The sequence below is a fragment of the Podarcis vaucheri genome (assembly GCF_965113315.1).
Source record: "Podarcis vaucheri genome assembly, chromosome: 8".
NCBI classification, from domain to species: domain Eukaryota; kingdom Metazoa; phylum Chordata; class Lepidosauria; order Squamata; family Lacertidae; genus Podarcis; species Podarcis vaucheri.
Window position 1 is genome coordinate 4,795,048 of NC_138766.1, and position 21,237 is coordinate 4,816,284.

Consider the following 21,237-nt stretch of genomic DNA (forward strand, 5'->3'; position numbering starts at 1 on the left):
GACCATTCACAGTGGAATCAGGTGTTAAACAGGGTTGTGTTATTGCCTCTATTTTTTTCATTGCCATGATCCTACACTTTGACGAAGGGAAACTCCCCACCAGAGTAGAAATCATATATCGAACAGATGAAAAGCTCTTTAATCTGAGCAGGCTGAAAGCAAAGAATAAGGTTACCATAACTTCTGTCATAGAGCTTCAGTATGCTGAGGAAAATGTAATGTGTGGACACTCAGAGGGTGACCTCCAAACCATCCTAAATATCTTCGCAGATGCTTACAGAAAAAAATGCCTATTGCTCAATATCCAAAAAACCTAAGTGCTGTACCAACAAGCACAAAAGAACCCATCTGCAGTGCCACAAATCCAACTCGATGGTGTAATGTTAGAAAGTGCTGATCACTTCTCCTACCTGGGCAGTTGTCTTTCCACAAGGGGCTACATTGATGCTGAAATCCAGCATCGCCTGAGCTCTATGAATGCAGCCTTCTCCCAACTGAAGTGCAGAGTATTTGAGGATTGGAACATTTGCAGGGAAACCAAAATGCTTGTTTACAAAGCTATTGTACTGCCAACCTTACTGTCTGCTTGTGAAACATGGACCTCTTATAATTGTCATCTCCAGTTCCTCAAAAGATTCCATCAACAGTGTCTCTGAATTATTTTTTTTATATCACTCGAGAAGGCAGGCGAACTACTGTCAGTGTATTGGAAGAAGCAAAGATCACCAGTGTTAAAGCAATGGTTCTTGAACATCAACTTCGCTGGACCGGTCATGTTGTTTGGATGCCTGATTTTTGTTTTTGAAGACAACTAATCTATTCCAAACCTAAAAATGGAAAGCGTAATGCTGGTGGTCAACTAAAGAGGTTTAAAGACTCTCACTTCCGGGTTAGTGCCATCGGCAATGGCGGAGTTCCTCTGACCGAGAGGAACCCGCTCCGCAAAAATCGGGTCTTGCCGCCACGGCGAAGGCGGAGATCCCTCAAAAATCCCAGGCGGAGGAAGCCTGGGAACGTGGGATTCGGCTGACACCAAGAGCGCCTCCCCTACTCGCAGGGAAACCCTTTTTCGGGGATCCGAAGCGAAGTGGGGTGAGTGGCGCGGTGTTTTGAATCGACCGCTACTTTTACGGAATGAAGCCGCATAGCCGTTGCCGGAGAGCGCTGACTTTTTCCTGTGGACAATTGGACTCTAAACAAGTACCAGTGAGTAGAACGGAAAATTGGACTACAGAACATTTTAATTTGGCACCGAAGCGGGAAGGTTCTAAACAGGAAGTCCGCCTTCCGCTTTTGTAAATAGATTGAAGCAAAAATTTGCAAGCTAAAGTCTGGAAAGTCGTATATAAAGGACTAAATTTCCTTCAGTTTAAACCACCAAAACCCCTCTTGGAAGCAGGAGAAGAGGAGGGGGGAATCTTAGATTGTTTAAGCCTGCAGGAGAGAGAGTAAAGAAAGATAAATTTCCACCGTCTCAAACCTGGGAATGGGGTGTTAGAGACAGAATTTTTTGGGGAAGTTCATTGACTGTGAATGGAACGTCTTTTGACAGATAGTTAAAAAAGAGAAACATATTGATCCCAATGTTGCCTTTTGCATCCAAAAGAAACAAAATATTTGAAAAATGAAAGTAATTTTCTTTTGTTGGACGTGCTTTCAAAAGATGGATACAAATTGAAATTGTCTCCTCTAGAGGGAGCTTGTTAAACTGTTGCTGGAGTCGATCTGGGGAATTTCACAGCTGTGGAGATTAAGGATCGTGAGACCAGGCTCTGACCTTGGATAAGAATGTGTTTAGAAGTTTTGGTGCTTGCTCTTTGCAAGACAAGCGCTTTGTTGGAGCAGCTGCATGAGAAGATGGATTTGATGACTGTTGCAGTCAAAAACTTTGGACAAACAGTGAATACTCACATAGAAACCATTCAAGAACCAACCCAGGAATCTGTTTTGACAGGGCAAGTGCAAGTGCAGAAGATAATGGAGGAGGTTGTTGTTGAACCTCAAGTAACACAAATGGAGAGACCCAAGGCCCTGCAGGAGCATAAGCTGCTGTTTTTGAAGACTGAACCTGGAGAAAGTCAGATTTGGAGAGAGGGAGTATTGTTTGGCTTGGAGATGGGAAGTTGGTTGGATTCCCCCTAGGCAGGGACATTTTGGCTTTTGGGATTTGGTTTTGGGCCAGGGGGGGTCTGGAGTTGTGGGGGCTCTTAACTTTGGAGGAACTTTGAAACATGCTTTTAAATACTTTCTGGATTACAGTGCTGACTGTGGAGAATGGGCTGACCTGTCGAGGGGGGACGGAGATATTGTTGGGTTGGAGTCTCCCCAAGACCTACTCCTCAATGAGAAAGGAAAGAAATTAAGAAAAAGGTCAACAAAAGACAAAGTAAAGTGCAGGTATAAACAAGAAGAAGATATGCAGAAGGGACATGGAAAAGACTTAAGAGCCTCGGACACAAGATCACCAGGTTGATGGACTAGATGGAATGGATAGAAAGGACTGACATAACCCGAGACCAGGAAGAAGAGACGTTGGATGAAGATTGGAAGAAAATTTTCAAAAATTTATTTTGAGAATTAGTGTAAAATTAATGAGTGTTAGGAAAAATGTTGGAATGAAACTATTTGGCTTTAGTAGAAATGATATAAGGAGTTATGTACAAATAAGTATTAAGGTTTAAGTTTTAAGGCTTTTTATGGTAAGATAAGGTTAAAATAAATTAAGGTAAATTTAATGACAGAATATAGTGAAAGATGGAAAGGATTTGCTGAGTTAATTAATAGGTTAGACCGTTATACAACAAAAATTGAGAAAGATGGAAAGAATTTGCTGAAACAATTAATTAAACTAGAATACAAAAAGGGAGGTGTGAGGAGGTCGATGAAACAAGTAAATGAAAGATAATGATATGGAATATTGGATGTGTGTTTTAATGTTATTGTCCTTTTTTGCTGTATTGTTGTATTGTTTTTTATGTTTTTTCTTTTTATATATTGTAATGTATGTCCTGTTAAATTTTTTGTTGTTTTCTTTTCTTCTTTTTTCTGTAATTTTTAAACTTCTAATAAATATCATTAAAAAAAAAAATAAAGACTCTCTCAAGGCAAATCTAAAAAAATGTAGTATAAACACTGACAAGTGGGAAACAATGGCCTGTGAGCGCTCCAGTTGGAGAACAGCCTTTACCACAGGTGTCATGGACTCTGAAGACGCTTGAATTCAGGACGCAAGGGAGAAACGTGCTAAGAGGAAGGCACGCTTGGCAAACCCTCACCGTGATCAACTCCAACCCGGAAACCTATGTCCCCATTGTGGAAGGTCATGTGGATCCAGAATTGGCTCCACAGTCACTTACAGACTCACTGTTAAGACTGTGTTTATGGAAGACAATCTTACTTGGCTTCGAGTGATCGCTAAAGAAGAAGCAGCTGTGTCTGATGGCAGCTGAAATTTCTGTTTCTTCTCCCAAGGCAAGCTCAAGTACCCTGCACTGGAGTAATTCGGCCACAGTCCAATTGTGCACCAATGACCACTCTCTGGTTTTGTTTTTTTGTTTTTGGTTTTTTTAAAAAAAGATATTTATTGAGCATTTTAAAGTTACAAAGAAAAAAGAAGGAAAAAATACGAAAGAGAGAAAAAGAAAGAAAAGAATAGATAAAAATAACAATTAAACAATACAAATCAATACAAACCAAAACCAAAAAGAAAAAACAAAACACACAATGCAGCACAATCAAGAAACAAAAATATACAACAAATTTAAAAACAAATCCAATATTCCCAAATCCTTAACTTTCATTAACTTATTTCATCGGTCTCCTCACACCTCCCTTTTTTGTATTCTAGTTGTTAATTATCTCAGCAAATCCTTTCCATCTTTCACAATATTCTGTCATTAAATTACCTTGATCTATTTTAACCTTATCTTACCATGAAAAACCTTAAACCTTAAAACTTAAATCTTATTTATACCAAATTCTTTTAACCATAACATATTCTTACATATTTCTTTTTAACATTTCTGCTAAAGCCAATTAATTTCATTCCAACATTTTTCTGATACTCATTAATTTTGCGATACTTTTCTAAATAAATTTTTAAAACTTTCTTCCAATCTTCATCCATCGTCTCTTCTCCTGGTCTCGGGTTTTGTCAGTCCTTTCTATCCCATCCATCTAGTCCATCAACCTGGTGACCTTATATCCGAGGCTCTTAAGTCTCTTCCATGTCCCTTCCGCAGGTCTTCTTTATATTTATACCTGTACTTTACTTTGTCTTCTGCTCCTTTCACTCGGGGAGACTCCAACTTGACAATATTTTTGTCCCTTCTCGACAAGTCAGCCCCTTTTCCATAGTCAACACTGAAATCCATGTGGCATTTAAAAGCATGTTTCAAGGCCCCTCCAAAATTAGGGGCCCCCACAACTCCGAGCTCCCCCCAGCCCAAAGCCAGACTTGAAAAATCAAAACATCTCTGCATAGGGGGGTCCATCCAGCCCCCCATCTCCAAACCAAGCAGATCTCCGTCTCTCCAAATCTGACTTTTTCCAGGTTCATTCACCAAATCCAACGACTCATGTTCCTGCTGGACCACAGCTCCCTCCATCTCTGCCACCCGAGGTCCAGCAACAGCCTCCTCCATCATCTCATCTGTCAAAGCACATTCCTGGGTTAATTCCTGAGTGGGTTCTATATAGGTACCCACTGCCTGTCCAAAATTTCCTATCGCAACTGTCATTTCTGTTTTATTTATTTTTTGATGGGTTTTAACTTGTGAGTTAGCCACCACAACAAGAACCTTTTGGCTGAGTAGTACAGTGTAAACAAAGTACAACAAATATACCAAAGCAAATTCTAAGTATGATAATTCCTAGTTTTAGGTTTTAAAAATTATCTTCTGAATTAATTTTTTAATCCTCCTTGAGATAAACATATGAGAGCATAGCATCTAATTATAATATGTAAATGACAATCTGTCTTATAGTCACACTTTGCTACATTAATTTAAGAAGCTAAGTTTGCAAATTGAATTCTAAACTGGTTTCTGAACCTGCAGACATGACCAAATACAGTGCAAACGAACACAGCTACCGCTAGTCAGTCACATGCATTATGCTCCTCCTATCAAAGATAGTGAGGGTGACTGGCTGCAACATTGGTTACCCCACTGATCGCCAGGGTTGATCTGGCTCACTTGCCAGGAGTCCCCTGCCTCCCTCACCGCTCAGTGTGCTCCTCCTCTCCCAAAGCAGTGAGCTCAGTGGAAGAGGACAGGTATCCCAAATGGAGAGGGAAGGATTCTGCTGCATATTCCGAAAACATGGCAACCCTAAATTGTTCACACCCAGCTATTGGCATGCACCGTGCGCTTTGAGACTGCAATGCAAAAGCTGGTTTGCCTGTTAACCTTCAGAGTGAGGAAACACGTACTTGTTTTGCCTGTAGAAGGGAACAAACTCTGTTGCACCACCAGAGATACAAGAAGACCTAACCCATTCATGTCTTAAGTAGCAGAATAGGAACCAGTCATACTTCGTTTACCAGGGTATATCAGCTATTTTCTCTTCATTAGCTTTTTTTTTTAAGCTAGGTGCCATATCACAAGAAGAGGTTTCTCACTTACTGTTCAAAACATGTGACAATTTAAACCAATCTTGGGAGCATCTCATTCCCGATCTCTTTATTGGCCTCTGGTGGAAGATTTACAGAGGAGTAGCACAGTTAGCCTGCTGCAGCAAACAGGACAGAGTCTTGTGTCATAAGCTTTGTGGACTACAGGCCACTTCAGCAGATGTATGAAGCTATGGCCAGAGGGCAATGAAATGCAGTCAAGTACAGACAGTGATATTTATGTAATTAACAGTACGTAATTTGCAAACTGTTGTTGATATCACAGATAGCCTGGCATTGGTAAATCAATTTAAATCCTTTGCTGGATATCCACTGAAATCTTGATGGATAGTATTGCAACGCCGCAGTTTCATGCCAATGTTTAAGCTTCCACAGGATTCTAAAACAAGGTCTGAAATACAGGCATTTTCCTCATTAGCAGAGTAATGTGTGAATCTACTCTGTCACCTTCTACTCTGAGAAACAGACTACTTAGAGTTAATGCTGATGCTCAGGCTCAGCACCACACAGCTCTCCCCAGATGGCAAACAGGTTGGGTGAAACATTCACCATGAGCAGAAGCTGCAGTTTTGCATGTTTCCACAGACAGACTCACTCAAACTCTGTGGGCACAAAATCAAGCTCTTGTGCTTCATGTTAATTAAATCTATGTTTTAAAAAACAGCCTTTGCCTCTGTTTGCAATCATTAATGCATTAGAATGTTGTTTGCTACAAAAGCACACAATAAAATAAGGTAATGGATTTATCTAATGTAACACTCCTGGAGAACAGGGGAATTCCTCACCTCCTCTTCCACACTGCAAGCTCCTGCGTTCTCCCCCAAAACAACACCTTTCTCCCGGTGGGGAGCTCAGGAAAGGCCTGGAATGCCCTCTGTGCATCTGCTTGCTTGTTTTTTTCCATCCCACCCCTTTCCTAACTCTTAGGAGAAGCTCTTGGGTGCAGGGAGAGAGACTGCAGTGGGGAATTACATTTGTGTGACTCTACATGTCCTCACACAGCCATGGTTATTTGCAACCTATTAATAAGCATTTATACAGCGCTCTTTTTTTTTTTAGCTCTCAAAAAGTAATTCACAGCAATCCTTCCCAGCACTTATCAGCACCCCTGAGCTAGGGCTGGGGAGCAGAGGCTGAGAGGACAATGATTTACCTAAGGGTGTCCAGCATGCTTATGGCAGAGGCAAGATTTGAAGGGGCACTTTCTGATTTGCTGCTATGCTATAAGGGCTTCCACCTGCACTGCAAATGCAAAGAAAACCTACTTTTTAGGGCTTCGCAGCTCCTTGCCATGGCCTCAGCTGGTGTTTAAGGGGAGGAAAGAGATCACCAGGATGCATTATGACCCCAAATATGCCACCTAAGAAGCAATGCGCTTGATCAAGTTACTATCTGGATAGAAAGTGCCCTTGCCCTGAAGCAACTGAAGATGCCCACTTTTACCACAAATTAAAGACTGATAAAACTAATATGGCATTTGTGATGATAAATAGTTCTTATCCTCCCTATTCATACAGGTTTATTATTACCTCGCTCTGAAGGTGGTGGTGGCAAAAGGCTAGATGTGTAGTGAACTCTGCAAAGGTCAGTCTCAATCGATTTGAGGTTTGCTCAAACCTAAACCTTAAACTTCATTGTATTCTTGCTTGCTCATTGCAGACCACCAGTTTTTCTGACATTATGGCCTCCTGTGTATTGCAGCAGAAATGGCTTCCGAATTATATAGAACATTTGTGTGGAAAATTAATGAGAATTAAACTGAGAAGTGCACTTTGGCATCACGTGGATTATTTCTGCTTCAGCATTACCAGGATTACAAAGGTGGAATTGACATCCGGGGGGGATTTCTGAAGTGTGGCCCTTTGTCCTGGATCTTAGGCAAGTCAATGGGAAAACTGCATTTTTTTGGCATTATTGTAAAAACAACACATCTCAACAATTTTTGGGGTGTCCTGGTTTTTACCTTTTGAAATATGGCAACCCTACAATAATGATCTGAGACTATGTGTAACAATCATCACATTGACCTACTTTTGGCAAAATGCAAACTCTGATATCCCACTGATACTTGCCAAAATGGGCTTCATCCTGAATAAAACTACTAAAATTATTCAGGTTGTTATATTGAACACTGCTTGTGTAACCTGTATGTATTCAGGAAAAGTATTTATAACCTTATGAAGCAATATCTTGCATTCAGATAATTGGTGCTCTTCCATTTCCATTAAGAAAAACTGTGAATAGCTTTTGTAAATACTATAAATATTTCAACAAATTCCACATTAACAGGAGCATTATGTAAAAATTTTACTTGGTTGTCTCAAGAATCTCAGGAATTAGTTATAGAAAATGGGCAAACCTGCAGTAAAAATGCATGAAACTGACAGTGGCTGGAGACCCAAGGTCCAGAATTCACAAAGAGAAAGGAAAAATATATGAAAATAACAACAAGAGATGTGGAAAAATAATAAGAAAGGACTGGATAGTACTGTGAACATCATAAGGTTAGATTTGTGGACATTAAAACAGCAGTAAGAAGCAAGAAGTTGATTGGATCCCTTCAGAACTTGAAATATGGGTACCCCCAACAAAAATTTAAAATTCGGCTGTGTAATTTGGAATTTATGTAATTTGGTTTGATTTGATTGGTCGGTTAATAAAAATTATTCAGAATTCATGTGACAATAAATCAGTGTCACTATATCAGGTAAATTTGGAGTTGTGGACTACCATGCTAGAACAGGTGTGAACCACAGTTTGGTCAGTATCACTGAGTCTTTTTTCAGTCAAGACATTTTGGCATCTATCTGTTTCTCCATTTCCTTCTCTCTGGACTTTCAGTGTAGCTGCATTAAAGTGCAGAAGAAAGAGTTACAATTTGACATTTACGGTATCACCATTTGTCCTGGAAATACAGTTTAGAAGCTTTTCTGAATTACTGTCGCTGTGATAATGGGGACCACCTGAAGGAACGCCATAGAGCACTGGTGGCCCATGGACCACAGCTGAAGAATTACTGCAGTAATGCATTGGATCCATAGGCGCCGACTCCATGGGGCTTGAGGGGGCCCGAGCCCCCTTAAAAATTTTATTGGGGGGGCGGAGCCCCCCCAATAATCTCGGGCGCCCCTCCAGCAGAGCGCCGCGCTGGCTCTGCCTGTAGACGCTTGGCGCGTCCGCGGCTTTTATAGGGCGCCCGGCGCGCACCAGCTCGATAACGGGCACCGGCGCGGCGGGGGGCGCCGGGCCGGGGGCGGGGGGCGGCCGGCCTGTCTCCTTGGCAACCCCATTGAGCAGCGCCGGCTCCCCCGGGAGGGCCATCCCCCCGCGCCGCCGATCGCCAACACCGCCGACGCTGTGGCTGCCCGAGCCCGAGCCAAAGCCCGAGCCGGAGCCAGAGCCCGAGCCGGAGCCCGAGCCCGTCAGTCAGTCAGGAAGGAAGGAAGGAAGGAAGGAAGGAAGGAGAGAGAAATGGGGAGGGAGACGAGGGAGGAAAATTGCGCGCAGGGTGAAGAAAGGAGAAGGGCGAACGAGACAGCTTCCAACCCAAAAAAGGGCTGGAAGACTCGGAGGATGCCTATGGCGACGTCGCCCACTTGTCATTGGCAGCGCAGCGGGCGCCCAGAGGGGCTGGGCACTGGTGCAGGGCCACTCCGCAGCTGCGGAGGACAGCTGCGCGGCTAGCAAGGTGCGCCGCGTAGAGCGCGGCCCTTGTGTGGCCCGGTGGCCAGGCAAGCTCGGGCGGGGACCCCCATGCGAATCTAAGACGGGAGAAGAGGGCAGAGCAAAGGGGGTCCCTTCCCCAACCTCCGGCTCTGAGACTTCCCTGCACCCCAGAAAAGCGAAAGGATTTTCTCTCTCTCTCTTTTTTAATAAATATTTTATTAAGTTTTCAAATACAAAGTTAGAAACATACACTGAAGAAAAAAGTAAAAGAACAAGAAAAAGAAAAAAAGAAAAAGAAGAAAAGAAAACCAACCATTCAACACATTTTTTATATAACTAACTGGACTTCCTCGCATCTCCCTTACCCTGCATTCTTTATAATAAAGATATCAGCAAATTATTACCTTGTTTCGTACCTTATTTTGTACTTTTCAAATACTATACCTCTAAATTTAACATACTTTTCATCAGTTACTTATATCTTAAATTAAACATAGTATTACCTTAGATTTTGACCTTTTCTTACTTAAAATATAATTTCCTGTTTCCCAAATCTAATTGCTGAAGCTATAGTTTCCGAATCGTGTAAATTTTTAACATTCATACAACTTATATTGTTTTTGTAAATAGTCCTTAATTTTTTTCCAGTCCTCTTCCATTGTTTCTTCTCCCAAATCTCGGATTCTGCCAGTCATTTCAGCCAGTTCCATGTAGTCCATCAATTGCGTCTGCCACTCTTCCAGTGTGGGCAAATCTTGTGTCTTCCAATATTTTGCGATAAGTATTCTTGCTGCTGTAGTTGCATACATAAAGAAAGTTCTATCCTTCTTTAACCCTTTCTGGCCAACAATGCCCAAGAGGAAGGCCTCTGGTTTCTTGGGAAAGGTATACTTAAATACATTTTTTAACTCATTATAGATCATTTCCCAGAAGGCCTTCACTTTTGGACAAGTCCACCGGAGGTGAAAGAATGTCCCTTCAGCCTCCTTACATTTCCAACATTTATTATCAGACAGGTGATATATTTTTGCAAGCTTGACTGGGGTCATGTACCACCTATAAATCATTTTCATAATATTTTCCTTCAAGGCATTACATGCCGTGAATTTCATTCTGGTGGTCCATAACCTTTCCCAGTCCTCAAACATGATGTTATACCCAATATCCTGAGCCCATTTTATCATGGCTGATTTGACTGTCTCATCCTGAGTGATTTTCTCTTCAACCTGCCCTCCATCCTCTTGCGGAAAACTCTTTGCCTGCCCTGCCCGTATCTCGTTTTTGCTTTTTAATTCCACACACGCACCCTTCGGACTTCATGGCAATCGGGCGCGCGGGTGCGTTTCCTAAGAGAGTGAGGACCCCCGCCTCCTCCCCACCTGCTCCCTCGCCAGCCAGCCAGCCAGCCAGCCGCGTGCCCTAGCCGGAGAGCCCCGGCCGTCCCCGTCGCACAATCGGCTGGATCTCCCTTCAGCAGGCCGGGCTCACAACTCGGCCCAGGGACCCCCCAGCAGCGGATCTCCGGCCCAGCTGAAGAATCCGGCAACAAGCCCCCTCCTCCCCAATCGCTCCGGCTCCGCCGAAATACGCTCCAAAACCCCCCAGATAGGCTGCCAGCCGCCAAGTCTCGTGTCGCCCTGAGCGAGGGTCTCTCCCCAACACCGCCACCTCGAACTGCGTTCTCCCGGCTACCCGAGCGAAGCAGCAGCAGGACCCCGGTATGGGCCCCCCCAATATTTTTTATAAGTCGGCGCCCCTGATTGGATCAATTTTTAATTGGAAATAAACAGCAGTTTCACCCACACAATCCTATAGACATCTACTTACTTCCAGGTTCCATTGAATTTTGTGGGACTTCCAAAATTCAGTGGAGCTTACAAATAGTTGCACTTTTACGAGCAATGGCTCTTTCTACCTGCCTTGCGCCCCCCTCCAGGCCTGGGAATCTTTCTCAGACTATGACTTTGAGAACAGCAGGCGCAACTGGGAAGAGAGGAGTTCAGGGATATTTTTTTTTTTTAATTTTAAGAATAATTTGTGTGTCCTTGTTTCTCAATTTGATCATTTTATATGGTTTTGTATGTTTTGTGGTATTTTATGCATTGTGATTTGCTGTTATTTTTATTGATTATACATTTTTTAAAAATAGCCTACTAGTTTTTGTATAAATTTGTTCCAAATATTGTTGTATTTATCCAAGCAGAGTCTATGTCTTTAAGCAGTCCACTCATAAATTACAAGTTCATATTATCAATCCACTGATTAAAGGAGATTATGCCTTTAACTAAAATTTTCAGAAAAAGTATATTCTGCTGTACTATATACCTACTGTATGGAACTTAACAACTGGACAACGAAAATGGATTTTACATGCTCTAATGGTAGCCAAGAAATTTATATTGATGAACTGGAAGAATACATGATCTCCTTTATTGATTATAGATTAGTAATTATTGTAACTGATAAGTGTAAACAATTTAATTATTATTTGCTGATGTTTAATTTTACTGTTTACTATTAGATTCTAATGGATTATTGAATATTGCTTTATTTGATATAAGTTGTTTATTTTTAAATTGTTGTGACTGTTTTATATTGGATCAGATTGTTGCTATTAATGTTTGATGTTTTATTATGTTTTTGTATGAGTTGGAAGCCACCCAGAGTGGCTGGGGGCAACCCAGCCAGAAGGGTGTGGTTGTTGTTGTTATTGTTATTATTATTATTGCTGCTCTAATAAGTTTCAACCTGGGAGTAAGGCCCACTGCATTCATTGGGACTTACTTCAGAGTAGACTTGCATAAGAATGTGTTGTTCGTCGTTTTCACAGAAGTTTGTTCTGCATTCTAAGCCAAAGGGACTTCCTTTAGCATCTCCCCATAAATCTTCACCCTTTGGGAAGGAAGCAGAGAGCGCGTCCCTTGGGGAGAAATCACTGGAAATGGTGGCGGAGCTGAGCGCGGGCGGCAGGCAGTTCTCCGCCCGATGCACCCAGTGGCCAGTGGCAGCCTCTCTTCCGCGGAGGCGCCTCTCTGCCGGCCGGACCCCGGAGATGCGTCCTGCTCAGGGGCTCCCGGCGCGCCTGTGCAGCTATGGGCAGAGCAGGAGGCTACTATCTCCAGGTCGCGAGTTCGAGCCCCAGGCGGAGCATTGCAGGGGGCTGGACTAGATGACCCTCCGAGTCCCTTCCAACTCGACCATTCTGCGAGCCCAGGTTCGCAGGTGGGGAATTACCGGAATGGATTTGTCCCACGGGAGCCCTTCTCGGAGTCTCCCCGGGCAGCAATGCCCCACGCGGCGCCTTGGGGGAGCCCAGCTGGCGAAACCACATGCCTCGCCTGCCGGAAGATCGGGGCTGCCGACTCCGCGTTGCCGTCGGAGGACCCGGCGACTCAGCCTGCGCTCCCGCGGGCAGCAGCCGGAGCCCTTCCGTCGAGGGTCCTTCCCCGCAGCGCTGCGCCACTTCGGAACCGCGGGAGAAGAAGGGGAAGGCGTCGTGTCCCCCCCCGTCCCCCCCCCCGCGAGGCTTCGTCGCCGTCTTGGCTGGGGCAGAGGCGGGACGGACGCAGGCTCCATCTCCCTCCCGGGACTTACCTCCGGGCCAAGCGGCGGCCGCAAGGTGACCTCCGTCGGGCGGGCGGGCGGGCGGGCCGTCGAGGCTGCGGCTTCACCCTGCGGCGCCCCCGGGCCGGGCAGCCCCGCAGCGGATGGCGAGCAGCCCGCGGGGAAGCAGTCGCCGCGGCGGGGGGAGCTGCCGCATGTCACGAAGGCTGCAAGCCGGGGCGCAGCGCCGCCGCCCGGGGAGAGCCGAGAGCGGCGAGGCGATGCTGCTGCTGCTGCCGCATCTGGGGCTTGACAGGAGGAATTTACAGCCCTGCACCGAGAAGCGGTTCGGCGAGGGGGGGGCGCGCAAAGATCCCCCCGGGTCCTAGAGGGAGCTCCGGGCTGGGCAGGCGGCAGCCAGGCAGGAGGCTGCGAATCTGCGCGAAACGTCGGCGCCAACCCGCGAAACGCAGGCGATGCCCAGCGGCGGAGAATGGCAGGCGAGCCAACGCGGTCGGGCGCCCAGCCAGCCAGCCCAGGAAAGCCTTCTAGGGCACAAGACCAACAGCAAGCCAGCTTCCCGTGAAACAGGCAAATCACATCACTGCAGGAGCAGTGGCGTAGCGTGGGGGGGGTGCAGGGGGGGCCAGCCGCACCGGGCGCAACATCTGCGGGTTAGGGTTAGGGGGCGCAAATCCACGGGTTAGGGGGTGCAAATTACTTGCCTTGCCCCGGGTGCTGACAACCCACGCTACGCTACTGCAGGAGTAAGCAGCAGCCGGGCTCGAGAGCAAAGGCAATTGGAGCCCCCAAGTGAAAGGCCTTCTGGAAAAGAAAGATCACCTTCTGATGCTGCAAAGGGCAGGAGGGAACTTCTTTTGGGAGAGAGTAGGCAACTGTGCTGGAATGTTCTGCTCATTGGCCAGAATGCTGGGATGGAAATATTGTTGCATCCGGCCCCAGTCTCCGAAGGGTGCAAGACTCCAGGGGTTCCAGGGGTTTACCCAGGGTTTGGTTCTCCAGAAGAAGCTTGCCTGGTCAGTTCAACAATTGAATCCTCCATTAGATTTTAACCCTTGCTGGATCCAGGACCCCAAGGGACTCGGGCATCCTGCAAGCTAACCCCCACCAACTCACAAACATATAAATTGGGGGCCAGGGGGCCAGACTGGCCCTGATTCAAGCAAGTTCCTCCCTGCTTCCTTGGCCACCACTCTTCAGTAAGGATACCTCTCAGGAAATAAAAGAGACCTGTCTCTTAAACAACCCACTTGACAGGATCCCCAAGGACGTCCTCTAGGGGGCGCTGGCCTCCAGCACCAGGGCAATTGGCAGATCAACTCTGTGTTCACAAAGATTTCTGCAAATGTGACATGAAGGTCGGCAACTTCAACATCACTGTGTGGGAATCCTTTGCAGACGACCGTAGTACCAGTCAAGTTCATAGTAGTGATGGGGGGGGGACGACCACTGGGAGGAGTGCAAAGCAAAGAACTGCTGCGGTGCATCTGCAGCAGCACAACAGGACGCCTTAATCTTCCCCAGCTGCAACAAAACATATCTGTCCTGTATCAGTCTCTACAGCCACAACAGATGTTGTAACCTTCCAACAGCTTGATCTGAACCCCAAAGGTTTACTCCTTCATTGTCTCCTGGGACAGAGAGAAGCCAGCCATTTTGGTCTCTGGTAGGGATGAAGGGGCCTCCACTGTAGGCAACTCTGCTGGGCTTTGGAACAAGGATTTATTCTCTGTCTTGTCCACTCTTCTCCAGGGCGTGTCTGCAAGGGAGGCTGGGAGCCCTGAAGTCATCCAGGGACAATGATTTCTGAAGCAGCTCACAGCTTCCCCCCCGCCCCCCCCGCCACCCCTAGAGCAGCTTCCTGTCCTGATGGTTTGCTACTGGTGTGTGCTTGCCCTCTCTGCTGGTCACTGTCACCTTTGTGAAACAGCGTGAGCTGAAGCCTCCGTCCAACCCATTTTGGGCAGGACTAGGAGGAGGGAAGGAAGGCACTTTGTCCCGAAAACCAGACCTGTATAAACAATGGCATTAAGGCCATTGGTTTATGTTCGGTTTTTGAAATTCCTGCATTCCAGCACTTTTTAGTTCACATAATAGCCTTAAACGACAGAGAGCTAGAAACTTGACATTCACTTTCCATCCTCTTTATTTAAAGTGGGTCTTTATGGTCTGGTTCACATTTTTTAACATCTAGAAATATCCTATGTAAGGGATTTCCATGATAAAAACATTAGAAAAGCTTATATTTGCTAGTGAAAGGTTCTCTGCATAAAGCGCTTATCATTCCAAGGCCACAATCCTGCACAGAGTTAAACACCCAGACTACTATTCTGTGTGCACTTCTCTGGAAATAAGTCCCATTGAATTTGAGTGGGGATTATTTCTGATTGAACACGTTTAGGATTGCTCTGCACAGGACACTGAAATCCATTGTTATGACACAGATCTTTGGGTAGAAGCACGGAGGACCTTACATACTGTTGACGCGTATTTGTGACTTTCCTTTTGAATCAGAGCCATTTAACCATGATAAATGCAAATGTGTATGCTTCTATTTTCCAAATACTTCACTTCTCAGATGTATGTCTGAGCACAATTCCCCTCCTTTAAGCACATATTAGAAGGAGAGTGGGTGGTGGTGCTGAGGGGCCCACACCTCGTGGGCATCTGATTCTCCTCAGTGCCGCCTGCCTCTGCTTCCTCTCCTTTTGCTCATCTGCACCGCAGACAAGGCAAAGTGTGAGGTCAAGGCAGCCAGAGGGTTGCTCAACATCACATTTCACCCCTATTTTTAGAGAAATTTTAAACACATTTCTGGTTTAGTGCTAAAGTGTCAGCTCAGAAGTGTATGTGCCATCATCCTCCCATTTTAGAAAAGAGCTAGAATGGCCAAACTCATTTAACTTATGTTCAGTCCTGGAATCATGTTAGTTGCTCTTGGAGATGCTTTAGCTCTAACCTGACTTCCCTCTTCAACACTGAATACACAATGACAGATGAGACTTGCCTTGCGCCTGTTAAGAAGACTTAAGCGGATGCTTCCAAAAACTGTATTTTCTCCTTCTTTCATCACATTGTTGGCTCAAAATTATGAAACTGCTTCAATCTGCACATTTAACACTTCATATAAGTTACTTCTTTTTGTGTGCACAATCAAGACTGCAATGTGACCAGGTGTACATTTACTTTGCTTGTTTGAACAGAAAATTCACATGCATTGTTACATATGCAAGTTGGGTCTGCTTCACATCACTGATAGCAGTTTCCTTCCCTTTAATCATAGCTACAAGGCTGAAGTTGATTCTCAGTTCCCATTTCTTCTGATTCAATGCAACATTGCTTAAGTACCCTGAACAAAGGTTGCATGAACACACAGACACACACTGCTCCCAAAAATAAGTTTCATTGTCGCAATGAAGTACACACAACCTTCCTTGTTCACTTTTTGTACCCCTTACATAGCCATTCTTATAACACTGGTTGTTTGCTGTAATATGTGATTCCCAACAGCCAGTGGCATAGCGTGGGGGGTGCAGGGGGGGCCGGCCGCACTGGGCGCAACATCTGGGGGTTATGGTTAGGGGGCGCAAATCCACGGGTTAGGGGGCGCAAATTACTTGCCTTGCCCCGGGTGCTGACAACCCACGCTACGCCACTGCCAACAGCTTTGGGTAAATAGATAAATTAAAATTCAAGATGATGAAAGGAAGTGATATGGTAGCTTTCCATGTTAGGTTTCGCTCTTGCTTTACAATATGTGTGTGAAGTGCATTTCCCCCCAATTATCATTCCCCTATTCATGAAGTTATGGAATACACCCTGTTCCTTAGAGGCCTGTCTCCTCAGTCACTTGCCACTGCCATAATATGTGGAGGGAAGGATGCAGGTCTGAATGTGAACAGCCACCACATGCCTTGTAGCCAGATGAGATTTCTGCATATATATCTATATCTATATCTATATCTATATCTATATCTATATCTATATCTATCTCTATATCTATATCTATATCTATATCTATATCTATATATTGATGAAAACTCCTCTGTCCTCCACACATAGAGATGTGTGAGGGCTATAACCCAGTGGTTCTCAGACTTTTTTATTGATAAGAAATACGCTGGAAAACAAAAGGAAACAACTCATAGCAATCTTTGATTTATAGCATAGAACACAACTACATTATTATGTGATCAGGGGACACCCGGAAAGTATCAAACAATGCAGCTGCATAAGAACACGAAACTGGACAAAAGAAAGTTGTCGGAGCCCGAGCACGATTCAGAATCACCTGAGCACAAAAAAGTAAAATTAAAAATCAACCCCCCACCAAAACCAGGCAATTGCTATAACTTGTAAAAAATCCCCAGATGGGCATGTAGCCCCCCCCCAAAAAAAGAGGACGTGTGCAGGATTTCCTTTCTTTCTTGTTTGCTTTGTTACACAAGAAAATCTTTAATAAAAACTAATTAAAAACAAATCAAAACAAGGATTGTCCTCAGTATCACTTGATGCTCTTGCTCTCATTTTGAAAAGATATCTATCCATATTCTGCAATTTTTAATATATATACTATACTACACTACACATTATTGAAATGTTTAATTGTTTCTTTGACTGTCCTAGAATCTTCCAGGCACATGTGCCATCAAAGTATTGGTGCTGACCTTTAAAGCCCCAAATGGTCTCAGACCAGAATACCTGAAGGAGTGTCTCCACCCCCATCGTTCAGCCCAGACACTGAGATCCAGCACCAAGGGCCTTCTGGCAGTTCCTTCCATGTGAGAAGTGAGGTTACAGGGAACCAGGCAGAGGGCCTTCTCGGTGGTGGCACTTGCCCTGTGGAACGCCCTCCCATCAGATGTCAAGAAGATAAAGAACTGCACAACTTTTACAAGACATCTGAAGGCAGCCCTGTGTAGGGATGTTTTACTATGTTTTTATATGTGCTGTAAGCAGCCCAGAGTGGTGGTGGTGTTGTTGTTGTTGTTGTTGTTGTTGTTGTTGTTGTTGTTGTTGTTGCTGTTATTAGGAGAGGGGTTGGAAGATTGTATTTTGTGACAATCCAACGTTCATATTACAAGGAAAATTTCCCAATACCAGGGGCGCCATCTAGTGGGGGCTGGGAGCCAAGGCCCCTCTCCAAAATTTCCACTATCCCACAGCCTGCCAGCCCCATTGGGTCTTCCTGCAGCTAGTGGAAGGCTGCCCCAGACTGCATGGTGTCCGGAAAAGCAGTGGGGACTAGTGCGTGAGGTTCCACTGGCCTGCACAGCATCCTCTGACGCTGCGTGAAGGGGTGATGCATGTGTGAAGGGGTGTTACGCACATATGTACATAAGCCTAGCGCCCTTCCCTGTGAAGAGAGAGTCTGTGCTAAGCAGTCTCCTCTTTGTGCAAAGGAACTTCGTACATGTCTGTCACTCCATGCAGAGAGAGCCTTCCTCTTTGCTGAATGTGTGGCCAATGGGAGTTAGCCTGTGAGGGCTAACACAAATGCTATAAGCCTTTTAATGCTGATTAAGCTTCAGGTTAAAATAAAATAAAAATTAATATTTTGGGGCTTTCCTTCTAAGCAACAACATACCGACAATAATATTCAACCAGGGGTGGCGAATCCCTTGGGGCCAGGGATCTATGGTCAACTTTCTGGGGGCCTCATGCCCAAAAGGGTGTGGCCAAAATGGGCTTTTGAATTGTGTGGCAACAAATTTAAAAGACAAACTGGGCACAAGACTAATAATAGAATCTCAGTAGGAGACTTGCTAAAGTGGTTAGTGTGTGTGTCATACCCTCCAACATTCTTCAGATAAAAACAGGGACATTTCTGCCTCCCTCCCTGACCCTCCTCAACCTCCCTGCAGAACATTTCCTACCAGAGGAAGGGTGAGTGCCACCACTTCTACACCAACGGCACACAGCACATGCCCTCCACTGTCCTGAGAAAACCCATAATCCTGATTTGATTTTATTCGGTAGATTTACGAAAAGAAAAGCACACACCAATAAATTTTAGACAGGGGCAAGATTAGACACACACACACACACAAGTTTTTAAATCAAGGCTCCTTGTGTCTTTCTCCTCTGCCTTTCTTCCCACCCAGGGCGGTCCTGCCCCTCTGCCTGCCCCTCAGAGCCAGTGCGTCCCATAGGGCTGGCCCACAGCAGCAGCAGACCCCCCCCTGCTCTCCAGCAACCGCTACAAGCTGCCCAAGGGAGGAGGCCAGCAGCTGTGTCCATGGGTCCCACATCTGCCTGCAGTATTGCGCTCGACAAAAGAAGTGTTGGCTTGTTCAACAAATTGTAGAACATGAAGTGTTTCCCAGCTGGAGAAGCCAAGCTACTCTTTACTGGTTTTAAGGCAGAACTGGGTAAATTTATGAAGGGTTTTCAACTGTGTTTATTCTGGCATGTCAATTGCTAGCCCGAAAGTTAATGGAAGGCACCTTCATGTCCACATCCTCATGTGGGTCACCCCCTTTCTCTGAACATGGCAGCCACAATTAGAGACAGGCACGACATGTGGCAATGTGACACCGCACCCCAGTGAAATGATGTTTCTGAGCAACTTGTTGAGTGGGTTTAGTTTCAGAAGCCTGGTGCGTTAAGCCAGGGGTCCTCAAACTACGGTCCAAGGACCAGATCCAGCCCGCCAGGGTCCTGAACCCAGCCCACCCAGGGTTGGGAGAGGAAGATGAGTTCTCTTGTGTTTGGAGGAGGAGGAGGCAGTTAGGGAGGGAGGGGGTTGCGGAGGAGAGAGGCGCTGCCTGGGCCTCTCCCTGCCCGTCTCCCCACCCCGGATGGGTTGCAGCCGTGAGCAAGGAGGGGCCTGGTGTGAGAGCCTTGCTGGCGCTGCAGCACACCGCACTCTCATGCCACCTCCCGGGGTGCCCGCCTCGCCCCTGGCTGTGCCATTGGTTCTGATGCGCCTGCAGGGCTGTGACATGGAGTTTGTGATATGCCAGGCGACAGTGACGACTGGGGGTAGGAAGACGCACGGGCAAGTTGGCGTGTGGGGATTTGGGGTTGGCGGACAGGCGTGCAAGCTGGGCGGGTGGGTGGGGGTTAGGGAGACACGCGGGCAAGTTGGGTTGTGAGGATGGGGCTTAAGGAGACACAGGTGTGGGCTGGGTCTTGGGGATCTGGTTAGGGAAGCACATGCATAGGCTGGGTCGTGGGGGTTAGGGAGCCATGTATAAGCTGGGTTGTGGGGATGGGGGCATGGAAGGCCCACATGTAGACTGGGTCATGGGGGTGAGGGAGATCCATGAGTAGGCCATCTCATTAGCCAAAAGCAGGCCCATACTTCCCATTGAAATGCTTATAAGTTTATGCCGATTAAAAGACAGTGGTACCTTGGGTTACATAGGCTTCAGGATACATACACTTCAGGTTACAGACTCCGCTAACCCAGAAATAGTACCTCGGGTTAAGAACTTTGTTTCAGGATGAGAACAGAAATTGTGCTCTGGCGGCGTGGCAGCAGCAGGAGGCCCCATTAGCTAAAGTGGTGCTTCAGGTTAAGAACAGTTTCAGGTTAAGAACGGACCTCCAGAATGAATTAAGTACTTAACCCGAGGTACCACTATAGTTCATTTTAAATATTGTATTGTTTTTCCTGTTCTTTGTGCACTACAAATAAAATATGTGCAGTGTGCATAGGAATTTGTTCACATTTTTTTCAAAGTATAGTCCGGCCCCCAACAGTGTCTGAGGGACAGTGAACCGGCCCCGTTTAAAAAGTTTGAGGACCCCTGAGTTAAACTATTTTATCTGAGAGGAAAGATGGGGTGCTTGGCATAGTCCTTACCACACAAAACAATAATGCCAAGCACCAGTCTCTGCCCACAGATCTCGCTGCCTCTGACAAAGAAGCGAGGAAGGACAATCCTGACACAGTTCCATCTTGGTTGATTTTAGTCTTTTTTTAAAAAAACAAAACCCTCCAAGATTAATAGCAAAGAAGGGATAAGACATCTTACTCTTTCGTACTGCTGCCTTGTTCATATGAGGTATAAACAGTGTCTTCAAAAATGAGTGAACCCTGTTTGTTCTCCAGCAAAGATACACCTCTCTTGAGGGAGACCAGGGAGCTCCCCCCCCCCATCCTGACTTACACCACCACCACACTATGGACACTTTTATTATACGTCATTTTTAGAAATCCCTGTCTCCTTTCACTTCATTTTCCTCTAGTGTGAAGCAGGGAGGTACCACCATTTCTGGCTCCTGGGGATGCAACTACGCTTCCAGATCCTCAAGTGTAGAGGGGAGCGACACAGAAGACACACTCACACCACCTTAGGCCAGGTCATAACCCCCAGTTCCACCAGCTTTTTATAGTCAGCTGGCAAGGTGATTCAATCTTCACAGGG

General features: G+C 45.7%; 1 protein-coding gene across 2 annotated transcripts in view; it reads right to left on the reverse strand.

The window, feature by feature from the left end:
* Positions 1-12,954, reverse strand: part of SYNDIG1 (synapse differentiation inducing 1) — a 31,867-nt gene extending 18,913 nt beyond the window's left edge. Inside the window, exon 1 of one of the 2 annotated variants that reach the window (XM_082234662.1) lies at positions 12,893-12,954. The gene's annotated coding sequence lies outside the window, so the exon portion shown is untranslated. Of the gene's footprint in view, positions 1-410; positions 513-12,892 lie in introns of those variants that run through there. The other variant, XM_082234663.1, reaches the window with a different exon arrangement.
* Positions 12,955-21,237: the final 8,283 nt, after the last annotated feature.